This window comes from Lissotriton vulgaris, chromosome 2_1, assembly GCF_964263255.1.
Source record: "Lissotriton vulgaris chromosome 2_1, aLisVul1.2, whole genome shotgun sequence".
NCBI lineage: Eukaryota > Metazoa > Chordata > Amphibia > Caudata > Salamandridae > Lissotriton > Lissotriton vulgaris.
The window spans coordinates 165,342,745-165,355,100 of NC_141687.1; positions in this window are offsets into that span (position 1 = coordinate 165,342,745).

Below are 12,356 nucleotides of genomic sequence, written 5' to 3' on the forward strand. Positions count from 1 at the left end.
ATGGACTTGGCCGGGTTGAGATATAAGCCTGATGCCCTCTCAAATGAATGGAGGATCTGCAGAGATCATGGTCAGGAACGGGTGGGGTCAGCCAAGTAGAGGAGGACATCGTCTGCATATAAGGCGATCCGGTCCTCATGGGAACTCTGCCAGCGCCACCCCTGTATCTGGTCATCCATCCAGATGCGACAAGCCAAAGGCTTGATTGCAAGGGCAAAGAAGAGAGGGGAAACCGGACATCCCTGCCGTGTTCCTCTCTTGATCTGGAAGGCGTCCAGCAACGTTCCATTTATAAGGACCCTGGCTGTTGGAGTAGAGAAAAGGACCTTCACCATTCTTTGATAGGAGGGCCCAAAGCCTGCCTTTTCTAACACATGCCCTAGGTAATGTCAATTAACCATATCAAAGGCCTTTTTAAAATCGAGCAGCACTAGGGCTAAACAATGTGGAGGGCGACTACGATGGGCGAGGGCTACTTGTCAGTGCTTAAGACAGTGTTGGTGTGGAGCACCTGCTTCATTCGATTAACGAGGAAGGTTACATAGATTTTAACCTCTGTGTTAACGAGTTAGATTGGATGGTATTGAGCACATGAGGACGGAGAAGGGTGGGTTTTGGGTATGACCATGATGGTAGCTATGTCCGTATCAGAGGAGAAGAAGCCTTTCTCTATAGCTTCCTCAAAGAGAGCATGGAGTCTTGGGATTAGGATTTTATGAAATGCTGCATAGTATTCTGAGGGAAATCCCTCTGGACCAGGGATCTTGTAGGTGGCGAGTGAGGAAATTGCCTCCCCAATTTCCCCAAGCGTGATAGGTACATCCAGGATTTTAAGTTCTGCATCTGAGAGCCGTGGAAGGGGGATGTTCTGTAGAAAGGAGGAGCTGTTCTGCCGCATATGCCAGGGATCTGCTGAGTACAGCCCCATATAATAGGCCACAAAGGTCTTTGCGATTGTTGCAGGGGTGTGAGAGAGTTGTCCCTGTGCATCGCAGATTTCGGGGACAATTTGGTTGGCCATGGGGTTGGGAGCGAGCCTGTGGAGCAACTTGCCATTCTTGTCTACCCACCCATAGACCCTGACCACTGAGGATCTCCAAACCAATGTAGCACATTCGAGAGAGATATTTTTGATCTCTTCGCTTATTAGTTGCAGCTGTCGGCGCTCCACTTCTCCTTCCGCCGCAGCTACTGTTCGCTCCAGACAGAGGGCCTTGAGTTCAAGTTGGGAGAGCTGGCGGTCTTGGACCTGCCGTTTGTGTTTGAGGGAACCTTTGGCATCTCCCCGAATCGTGGCTTTGCCCGCCTCCCACAGCGTGTCCTGATGCTGCACTGTGCCCTCTTTTGTGCGAAAGTGGTGTCTCGTTCTTCCCCAACTCCCTTTTTGTAGTCAGGATCTTGAAGGAATCAGGCGTTTAGTTGCCACAGGGTCACAAAGCTCCCGTGGGGCCCCCGATCCGCAGAAGGAGACGGAATGGTCAGACACGCCACGTGTCAGGATTTGAATTTTGGAAACGGCTCGACAGTTTGGAGCGGACATAAAGATGAGATCTATGTGAGTGTGGGTGTGTTGTGCAGCAGAGGTGTGTGTATTGCAAAGTCCTAGGATGCCAAGTGCGCCAGACATCACAGAGGCCCAATGTGGAGGCCCAAGGCACCTGGCTCCCAGTTTCCTGTGAGAGGATGGGGCACCCATGGCATTAGTAGTGGGTTCAGGGACAGCGTTAAAATCTCCCCCAACTATGGTCAGGCCCCGAGGGAGGGCGAATAGTGTTTCTGTTGCTACCCGAAGGGCGAGTTCTAGATTTGCGGGAGGGGCACATAGTGACATTAGGTTGACAGTGGATTCCCCAAGAATACCTGTAAGGGCAGTAAAGCAGCCTTGAAGGTCAGTAGTCACTTGGGTCGATGAGAAGGGAAAGGAGCGCCGCAGGAAGATTGCTGTCCTGGGTGCACCCCTAGAAAACCCAGAGTGCCATACTTTGTCAAATCCCTTACGGGCTAAAAAGGACACTGATTTCCCATCTGATGCATTTCTAGTAATAGTAGGACATCTGGGTTAACCCTTCGGCATATTTTAAAACCTCTGTTTGTTTCATTTTGTCTAGAAGCCTGTTAACGTTCCATGAAAGGACTCTCAGGGATTCACCCCTGTGATGTGCCCTCCGTGCTTACCTGTTTGTATCTGGCACCCAAAGGGGTGAGCTGTGTCTCACCTGAATGTAATATAGGGTGGGGTCTTAATTAGGTAATTGGGGGTGGGGTTTTGTGTGTAATAAAAGGGTTCTGGTATGGCCAGGACAACGAACAGTCTATCGAGTGTGTGTTGGTGCTTACTTACAACACTACATTTCTGGCGACGAAGGTGGGATCCTGTGGCTGTTCTCCCGCTTGGTCCCAGCGTATTCGTGGAGCTGCGGCACTCCTCTGGGGGCGTTTGTGTGCTGGCGTGTCATCTTGCTGTGATGTTGGATCCCGGGACTGTTGCGGTGCCTTCCAGACAGACTGCTGTGTCCGGTGCGGTTTCCCGGTTCCTGTTTGCTTCCTGCCCGCTCAGGCTCTCCGGCTGTGTTTGGGGGAGTGGCCTGAGTCCTGTAGAGTGCTGTGGTGGACCGGCTGGCACGCAGCAGCAACAGCGCATCTGCTGTTCATTCTAGCTTCAGCGCTGCTGTCAATTTGGAGCTGCGGGCTTGCTCCGAGTGCAAGGAGGAGCGCGGTCCCTGAGTGTCTGGTGGCAGGAGCGCTCTGGGGGACATTTGGAGCAGATTTTGCGGCATTACAGGGTGCTGATAATAGCGTTTGGCCCTGATATGTTGATATTAGTGTCAGAAGTGGACTGATCCTGCAGAATTAAATAGTGGGCACAGCCTTAAGCCCATTGGGGGTAATTGTGGTTGCTGTGGACGTTGAGGCTGCTGAAGGGAAACCTCTCTGAATTTCTGCAGAGTGCAGTTAACCTGTTATGTGGCATTGGTACAGTGATATCCTTGCATCACTATGACAACCATACCCCCAGTAGAACACTTCTTGTTAGATGGTCCTCCGTCTGCCCAGGCGGCCCGCTGGAAGGAGTGGGTAGACCGTTTGGAGAATTACTTTGAGGCCATTGATCTGGTGGAGGAACGGAGGCGCCCAATGTTGTTGCATCTTGGAGGTGCGGCAATTCATCGTTTGGGACAGTCAGTGGTGGAAGATACTCCACATATGTATGACACCTTGAAACAATCCCTGACTGCCCATTTTGAGCCTCTAGCGAACCCTGATTATGAAAGGTTCCTATTACGCCAGGCTAGGCAGCTGCCTGATGAATCTGTGGACATTTTTTTTTTGCTCGTCTACGCACTTTGGCCAGTACCTGTTGTTTGCCTGATGCTGCAGACAAAATTAGGGCCCAATTTATACAAGGCTGTTATTCTAGTAAAATTCGTGAAGCAATACTCCAGGTGCCAAATATGCCCATGGCTGACATGTTAACTTGTGGCAGATCCAAGGAGCTTTCGAAGGTTAGAGCGGCTCAGATGGATGCTGCCCTTCAACATGCCGTGAAGGCGGAGCCGGTGAATGCTGTTTCAGTCAAGCAGAAGATCTTGCACCGTGGTAAAGTGGAACGACCCTGGACTTGTTATGGTTGTGGGGGTTTGTTTCCTCATAAAGGGACTTGTTCTGCGGTCGGGAAACGGTGCTCTAATTGCAATAAAGTAAATCACTTTGCAAAGGTGTGCCGTTCTGCTCCTGCCCGAGGCTCTGTTCCTTCATCATCTGCCCAGGTGTACTTGGCTGCTCCATTGTTGGCGGAGGGAGATATGGATGACGATGAGGAGACTATACATGTTCTACATGCCTTGCAACCTGGGGGTGCTGTGCGGAGAGGTCTACCCAAATGCTGTGTATTGGTGAATGGTCATTCGGTGCCTGCTTTGATCGATACAGGGGCATCCATTAATGTTATGGCTGAGTCTATGATGATGGAACTGCCAACTATTCCTGTGTTAAGTGGGACATCTACTAAAGTATTTGCTTTTGGAGCTCGTGAACCCCTTCCATTGGCTGGTGTTTTTACTGCTGAAATTTCGCATGGTTCTCATGTTGTGAAAACACTGGTTTATGTTACAAGGAGTGGTCAAGGAATGTTGCTAAATTGCCAGACAGCCGAACGACTGCAATTGGTTGTTTTTGCATTGGCCATCCATCGATGGACTGTTGATGACTTGCTGGTTCAGTTTTCGCCAATATTCAGTGGTATAGGCTGTCTGAAAAACAGGATGATTAATCTGCACATTGATGAATCCATCCAACCTGTGGCGTTACGTCATAGAAGGGTGGCTTTTCATCTTCGGCCAAAGGTGGAGGCTGAATTGGCAAAGCTCGAGGAAGCTAATAACATCGAAAAGGTGGAAGGCCCGACTCCCTGGGTGTCACTTATAGTTAGGCTTTCCTGTTTTCAGTTTCTATTTCGCGTAAATTCTGGTGGTTTTTTTTCAGTGATTTCAATACCTTAAAAAAACAGTTGTTATCAGTGGTTACACATTTTCGCGCCACTAAAAACAAAAGAAAAAAGTGTTTTTACGGTGTTTATGGAACATTTAGCTTTTATTATTGCTTGCTTTCTGCACTGATAGAACATGGTATGTAGACAGTGTATGTATAGTGTATATGAGGTCCAAATAGATTTTTTCAAATTAAACTTATCGTAGTACACCATAAAATACTTATTCCACGAGTGTTTGGTCATGCACGCTCGCTCTTTCCATCCCATGTAAACTTGTATCTGTGAAAAGGCCCCCTCAACATTGGCACTTGAGACGGGCAACGCCAAAACAGCCAGTACACAATTTGTTAACTCTGGACTCTCACATAGCTTTCCATGCCAATACTGGTGCACTTGAAGACTGATTCTCAGTGCAGGATCTGCAACATTTGCATTGGGCTGGGCGCTTTTCCCCTCAGTTATTGAAGCGGTCAAAAATGAAGCAGCACTTTTGAAACTACGGAGGAAATTCCCCTTTACGGAAGGGATCTAGAACTTGAACAGAGTACCACAGTGATGTTTCATTGACTTCAAATGCCATTGGTGGTGAAGGGACATTTCTATGCATCATTGCAAGCCATTTCTCATACATTGAAGAATAAACGTTCCTGAATTGCTCTTCGCAATTGCTTACCAAGTGGCAAGCACTCCAACATGGAACATGCTGCAGTGCCAAAGTCACTAAAGGTGTCACCCAGCCTACTCTCAAGGAGCACCAGAATGGACTAAAAAGTCAATAGCATCCCTCATTAACTCTGAAGATTGTAAAGATGCTTTCAGCATACCATCTAACAAGTCGCAAGGATCTCCTACAGGGAATCAGTTCAGCTCGGGTATCAATTTTGACAGGTCATCACACAACTTTTTCATATACCTAGCTGAATCACTGCAAATACAAACAATATCACTCCAATCTTTGTTGAACTTGGAAAGAACCCGTTTTGCAGAGCATTCCAAGTGACACTGCATTCCATGTTTTTCCAAAAGTCTGGTGTCATGTTTTAACCACCATCCCAGATGATTGGTGATAGTGCTCTTAAAACATAAACCTATCGCTATACCTTGCATTGAGTGTTTAAAGCCTGAGGTGCTGGTAATACACCTACTATCAATACTGACCTACTAGAAACAACTGTGGGCTGATGTATTAAGGGTTTTTACCCATTCTCTGTGGGTAAGTGTGATGACACGTGTTAGGTAAAATGGCTGGTTTCATAAGAATGTTTCCTATCAGTGAAAGAATCAAACGCAGCCAAAATATAAAATATGATTTTGATATTTCCTGATGCTCTACAGTTTATAAAATAATTAAATGAGACCTAAAACATGGTTCTAAAGCCTGCATCTTTAGACCAAAGACCACAAAACTGAAAAAAGCAAAAAAAGAAGAAACAATATTTTAGTGGCATCCCTAAACATCAAAACTCAAGCAGAATAAGGTTAGCTTAGTCTTTCTTGCTGCTAGCTTGTATAACAAAGTTACATTTTATTTGCCCCTTCAGGAAGAAAAAAAATGACTTTCACTTTTTTTCCTTTCTTTGAATGGCATTTAGTTGGTGGTTGTGCAGGTGTTTTTCAGTGCTTATATGTTTACACTGGTGAGGGCTATTTCGCTTTCAGTGGGGTTTTATCAGTTATTATAGGTTTAAACCTAAAACCCCACAGCCTACTTATAGTAATTGCCTGTAAACCTAAGCAACCTGGTGAAGTCCGTATTTGTGTGGACATGCGTTTGCCTAATGTGGCGATTAAGCGCGAGCAGCATATCACCCCTACTATTGATGATATCGTGGTGGAAGGAAGCGGGTCTAGGTGGTTTTCCAAGATGGATCTCCGTGCTGGTTACCACCAGTTGATGCTTGACCCTGCTTCCAGAGTAATCACCATGTTTTCTACGCATGTAGGTTTACGACTATATAAACATTTGAGCTTTGGCATTTCCAGCGCTGCAGAGGTTTTCCAGGATACGATTCATGGGGTGTTGTCTGGACTGGATGGCGTAATAAATGTCAGCGATGACATTCTGGTGCATGCCCCTACCTTGGATGGACATCTTAGCCGCCTTAAGGGTGTGTTTCAGAGGTTGTTAGATCATGGACTAACTTTACATAAGGAGAAATGCAAGTTCTTGAAAACAGACATTTCGTTCTTTGGGTATCGTTTTTCACAAGATGGTGTATCCCCTGATCCTCTAAAAGTGTGTGACATCCGGACTGCCTCTGCTCCTGTTAACGTGTCTGTTGTCAGGAGCTTCATGGGAATGGTCAACTACTACGGCCGCTTCATTCGTGGTTTGTCTGATTTAACGGCTCCTTTACGGGAGCTCACTAAATCTAATGTTATCTGGGACTGGGGTCCCGAGCAGGAATCTGCCTTTCAAGCTACCAAACAGGCACTATCTGCCTATACTACTCTGGTGTACTTTAATCCATTGCTGGACTCTGAGCTTTCTGTAGATGCAAGTCCAGGTGGCCTGGGTGCTGTGCTTTCCCAGCGGCAGATGAACGTTGAGTTGGCCCCAGTGGCGTATGCTAGTAGTGCTTTGACTGCCACTGAACAGCGATATTCTCACATCGAAAAGGAGGCCATTGCAGTACATTGGGGATTGCGTCATTTTCATTTATATTTGTATGGCCAGCCTTTTGTTGTGTATACTGACCATAAACCCCTCATTCCTTTGTTTATGGGTTCATCTTCCAAACCACCTCCACGCATTGAAAAGTGGATTTTACAGCTACAGGATTATTGTTTTACATTCGTTTTTCGTCCTGGGGTTTTGAATCCAGCTGATTACCTTTACTGGCATTTTTGTCCTGCTACTGTTGCTGAGGAAAATGACGCTGAGGAAGTTGAGGAATATGTGCGACTGGTGGTGGAGCGTTCCAGGCCTCTCCCTATTTCTATGGAGGAGATTGTGGATTCCACGGCTCAGGATGGGTGTCTTCAATTCTGCCGGTCCGCGGTTGGTACTGGGAGGTGGAACGAGATCATGAGTTCCGCCAAGAGCCGTACTGAGGATGCTAGATCCACCTTGGCGTCTCTTTTTCAGGTGCAAGATGAATTGGCCTGTTTCCCGGAGGGGTGTCTCATGAGGGGTCCACGGTTGGTGATTCCTGCATGTCTTCAACAGCGTGTAGTGGATTTGGCCCATCTGGTCCATCAAGGGGTTGTGAAGACCAAGTCCCGTTTGAGGTCCAAGGTGTGGTTTCCCGGATTGGACGGTCTGGTGGAGAACACAGTGTTGGGTTGTGCGCTGTGTCAGGCTGCCGAGGGTGGGGATGCTCCAGCTCCCATCATCACAGAAGGCACCCCCTCATTCCCTTGGCAAAGGACAAGTGCTGATTTAGGATGTCTACCTGATGGGAGGCACATGTTGGTGGTGATTGATGACTTTTCTAAATATCCTAAGGTCGAAATAATGAATACCACCACTGCATAACGCACTGTACCGCTGTTTGATAAAATCATGGCGACACATGGTTTGATTTCTGAATTGCGTACTGGTAACGAACCTCCTTTTTCTAGCCATGAGTTTTCAACTTATCTGCAAAGTAGGGACATTGTCCATCGTAAGATTACCCCTTTTTGGCCTCAGGCCAATGGAGAGGCAGAACGTTTTATGCGTACCCTTAACAAGGCTATCAGAATTGCTGTCACTGATCGTCAGGACTTGGACTGTGCTATCTTTTTGTTTCTAAAGGAATATCGGATGACTCCTCATTCCACCACAAAAGTCAGTCCGATGTTCCTATGCATGAATGGTCCTATGGGTGACTTTGTACCTTTGATGGAGACAGTAACTGCAAGTTATGCGGTTGTGGCTGGCGAGCTGTGCAACCGGCAAGCGAAGAACGATAAAATAGCATTCAGGCGTGGGGCTAAGCCCAGGACATTTTCTGTTGGTGGCATTGTAATGGTGAAGAATCAGCACCGTAAAGGGAAATTCAGTTTACCTTATGATCCTGAGCCTTGGGTTGTGCAATCCGTTCATGGGACAAAAGTTACTGCTGTGAGAAATGGGGTGGTTATTTCTCGGAATGTGTCTTTCTTTAAATCTTACTGTGCTCCTGTTTTTGGAAATGGGTATGGACCTGGGGTGCCATCTGATGTGGACTCTATGGGTTCAGATGATGGTTTTACTGACATGGAGTCTATTTGTGTTCCGCTATCAACTGATGTGGCGCCCAGCCAAAGCATTGCATCTCCTCCTTTTCCCTCGTCAGGTGTAGAGTCCGAGTTTGTTATCAGGCCTTCATCTGCTGTAAGTTTGATACCTGAGGTTGAGTCCCAACGAAGGGGTGTGGGGAGATATCAGTTACGGCCATGTCCTGCTCGATGCACACGTTTGAAGGAGTATGTAACATGTTGAAATGAAGTTATGTTTGTATTTTCAATTTTGTTAAAATTGAGGAGGAATGTGATGTGGCCTCCGTGCTTACCTGTTTGTATCTGGCACCCAAAGGGGTGAGCTGTATATCACCTGAATGTAATATAGGGTGGGGTCTTAATTAGGTAATTGGGGGTTGGGTTTTTGTGTGTAATAAAAGGGGCTTGGTATGGCCAGGACAACGAACAGTCTATTGAGTGTGTGTTGGTGCTTACTTACAACACTACAACCCCCACTACAGGGACTGGGTATTGTGACAGAGCGGTGGTACAGAGGTCCAGCACGCAGGATAATTAAGGTGGATCAGGTCCACGGGCCCTGATGAGCGCTTGGCGTATTTGGGGTCACTACAAATATCACCCATGGGAAATTCTTGGATGTTGTGTATGGTGCTGTCGTAACAAAAAATAACAGAACTAAAGGCTGGGAAAACAGTCCTAGTCAAGAACCCCAACCAACACCCCACACCATACTTCCCCAAATGAAGCATTTGTTGTACAATGAACAAGGCTTGAAGTGTAAATAGGTCATTAGTTAGTTGTGTGGCGTACTGTAGGGTTACACGTTGGGTCCCTCAATCTTCAAGGATTCCTGTTCCTCCAGATTAAATTTCTCATAGGGGGAGTGCATAGGTTCAGATTTGGGGCTGCGTGACAGATCGGTATCCTCAGAGATGGGCTCTGTGAAGTTGTTGGGATCCACCGCGGTCACCAGTTACAGGCCCCTGGAATCGTCTCGGAGTCCAGGCGATCCACTCCTCCCCTGGGGAGAGCCAGCCAGAGAGGCAGATGTCGCTCCACGGACGTTGCGCCTTCTCCGGGACCCATTGGGTCGCCCATGGAAGGCTGCAGGTACATTTACACGTGGCTCCTGCTGGGGGGCCCTCATAGGGGCACTCATTGTTGGGTGGATCGGGCACTCCTCAGTTGCCCAGGTTCACGCCGCCTCTGGTGTGAAAAAGAAGTACGATTTGCCCTGGAGCATCACTTTAAGGCGGGCGGGTATGAGGAGTCTATAGGGCAGATTGAGGCCCCGCAGCTTCTGCTTCACGTGTATGTAGGATCGCCTGTGGGTCTGCAATTCCTTGGTGTAATCAGGAAAGATCATGATCTTGACCCCTATGTGGAGCAGTTCTGGTCGTGAGCGGGCTTCCTGCAGGATGGCATCCCGATCTCAGAAGTTTAGGATTCTCATAACTATTGGACAATGTGGGGCTCCTGGTGGCGGCCTCTGGGCAAGAGTGCAGTGGGCTCATTCCAGAACAAACCAGGGGAACAGGGCGCCTGCAGGCATTCAGGATCTGATCCATTCTTCAATTAATGTGTAGACTTGAATGGGCTCCCTTGGGAAGGCCAACCAGGTGGAGGTTCTTCCGGCGAGAGCAGTTTTCAGCATCCTGGGCTCGCCTGTGGAGATCGGAGTTATGAGACAGAAGTTGCTTCACCTGCGTTTTTAGTGTTGAGACGTTGTCTTCTACCTCTGACAGGTGGGATGCTCCTGCTGTTACGCGAGCTGTCACGTTGCGGAGGTCCGGGCGAAGGAGGGCCATGTCCACCCGAACCGCGCCTATCTTGGTTTCCATAGATTCTTGGCTGGTTTTGATGACGTGCAATATGGTAGCCAGGTCCCCTACAGGGCGCACAAAGCAAAACCAAAGGGGATGATGGATGGAGTGTTGAACATTGAAAGCACTCACCCCCAGTCAATTGATCTGGGTTTAATCCATCATCATTCTTTAGCTCACTCCGCCACCCCAGTACAGACATGGCCATATGCAAATCAGTCTGACCCTGTGCCTCATGGGAACAGTCCAGCCCGAACTGCTAAGCCATATCTTCCCTGGACCGGAAACAAGCATCCTGGGACTGGTTTCTGGCTAACGGGCTGATTAATCCCTTGCTCACTTTGCCACTGGATTCAAGCTAGCCTGGATGATGACGGCTGATTAACCAGAAACCGGTCCCAGGTTGCTTGTTTCCGGTCCAGGGATGACATGGCTTGGCAGTTTGCGCTGGACTGTTCCCATGAGGCACAAGGTCAGCCTGATTTGCATATGGTCATGTCTGAACTGGGGTGGCGGAGTGAGGTAAAGAATGATGATGGATTAAACCCAGATCAGTTGACTGGGGGTGAGTGCTTGCAATTTTCAACAATCTGTCCATCATCCCCTTTGGTTTTGCTTTGTTCGCCCTAAGTTGGCAGGGTATGCCCAAATGTGGGTCCCTTGCTCACTTTACCACTGGATTCAAGCTAGCCTGGCTGATTAGCCCTGATACCAGTCCCAGGATGCTTGTTTCCGGTCCAGGGAAGACATGGCTTTGCTTTGTTCCTCCTACAGGGCGGCCAGCCGCAGAGGGCGCAGTACCTTTCTCGTTATGGGTGAGGCCGTTGGATGCATATTGCTCCATTCTAGTCTGGTTCGGTTGGGCCATCGTACCTTTAGCCTTCTCCATGATGGAACAGATCTTTATGAGGGGGGTCTGTTCAGCCCCGTCGTGCACTCCTCCACTTGGATCACTGGATGGGACAGTGAAGGCCCACTGCCCCGAGCCGGGTTCAGGCGAGAGTAAGGATGGCAGGCCAACACCGTCACATGGCTCAGGTATGTTTGTTGAAGCAGGCGGTCTTACATTCAGATAGGGGAGAGAGCGCAGGGCAAGCAGTAGGGGTCTGGGCTTCTAGTAGGTAGTATGCAGGATTATGTGGCCGTGTATGCATAAGCTGCAGTGTCCCGCTAGTCTCCTCCACTGGGCACGGGTCTCTCGCTCACGCTGAGCCTCTGACTGGACTCTACTGTCCCTTCTCCCACCATTGCTGTACACCAGACGGTAAGCAGAGCACAGGGGAACTATCACATGTGAAATGTATACAAACAGAGGGTACATCATATCACTTCTGGGAAGGATACAGGCTGATTTGAAGAATATATCACTGAGACATCACTCGTGAGAGGGACACAAACTGTAACAGAAGAACATTTTATTGCAATATCACAAGTTTAATAGGCACCGGCCTTAATGGAGGGCATTTCACATACGAAACAAATAGAAACTGTAACAGAGTAGGGCAATCACGGCATAGCACGTGCAATGAAATGGGTGGCATTGCCACCGATAAATTACGTGAGAGGTATCACACTGTAACGGAGGGCATTACCACTGACATATCACGTGCCATGGACACAGGCTGTAACAGAGAGGATCATCACTGAACTATCACACGCGAAGAATACAGGCTGAAAGTGTTGGCATTGGCACTGCGAAATGACAGGTAAAGGGGATACATAGGGTAACAGAGGAAAACACCACTGATGAGTCTTGTGCAATAATTTTAGGCTGTAACAGGGCATACTTACTGAGATATCACATGCACGATGTATACAGGCAAAACACAGGGCATTATCACTGAGAAATCGTGTTTGAGAGGGTGGCAGACAAACCA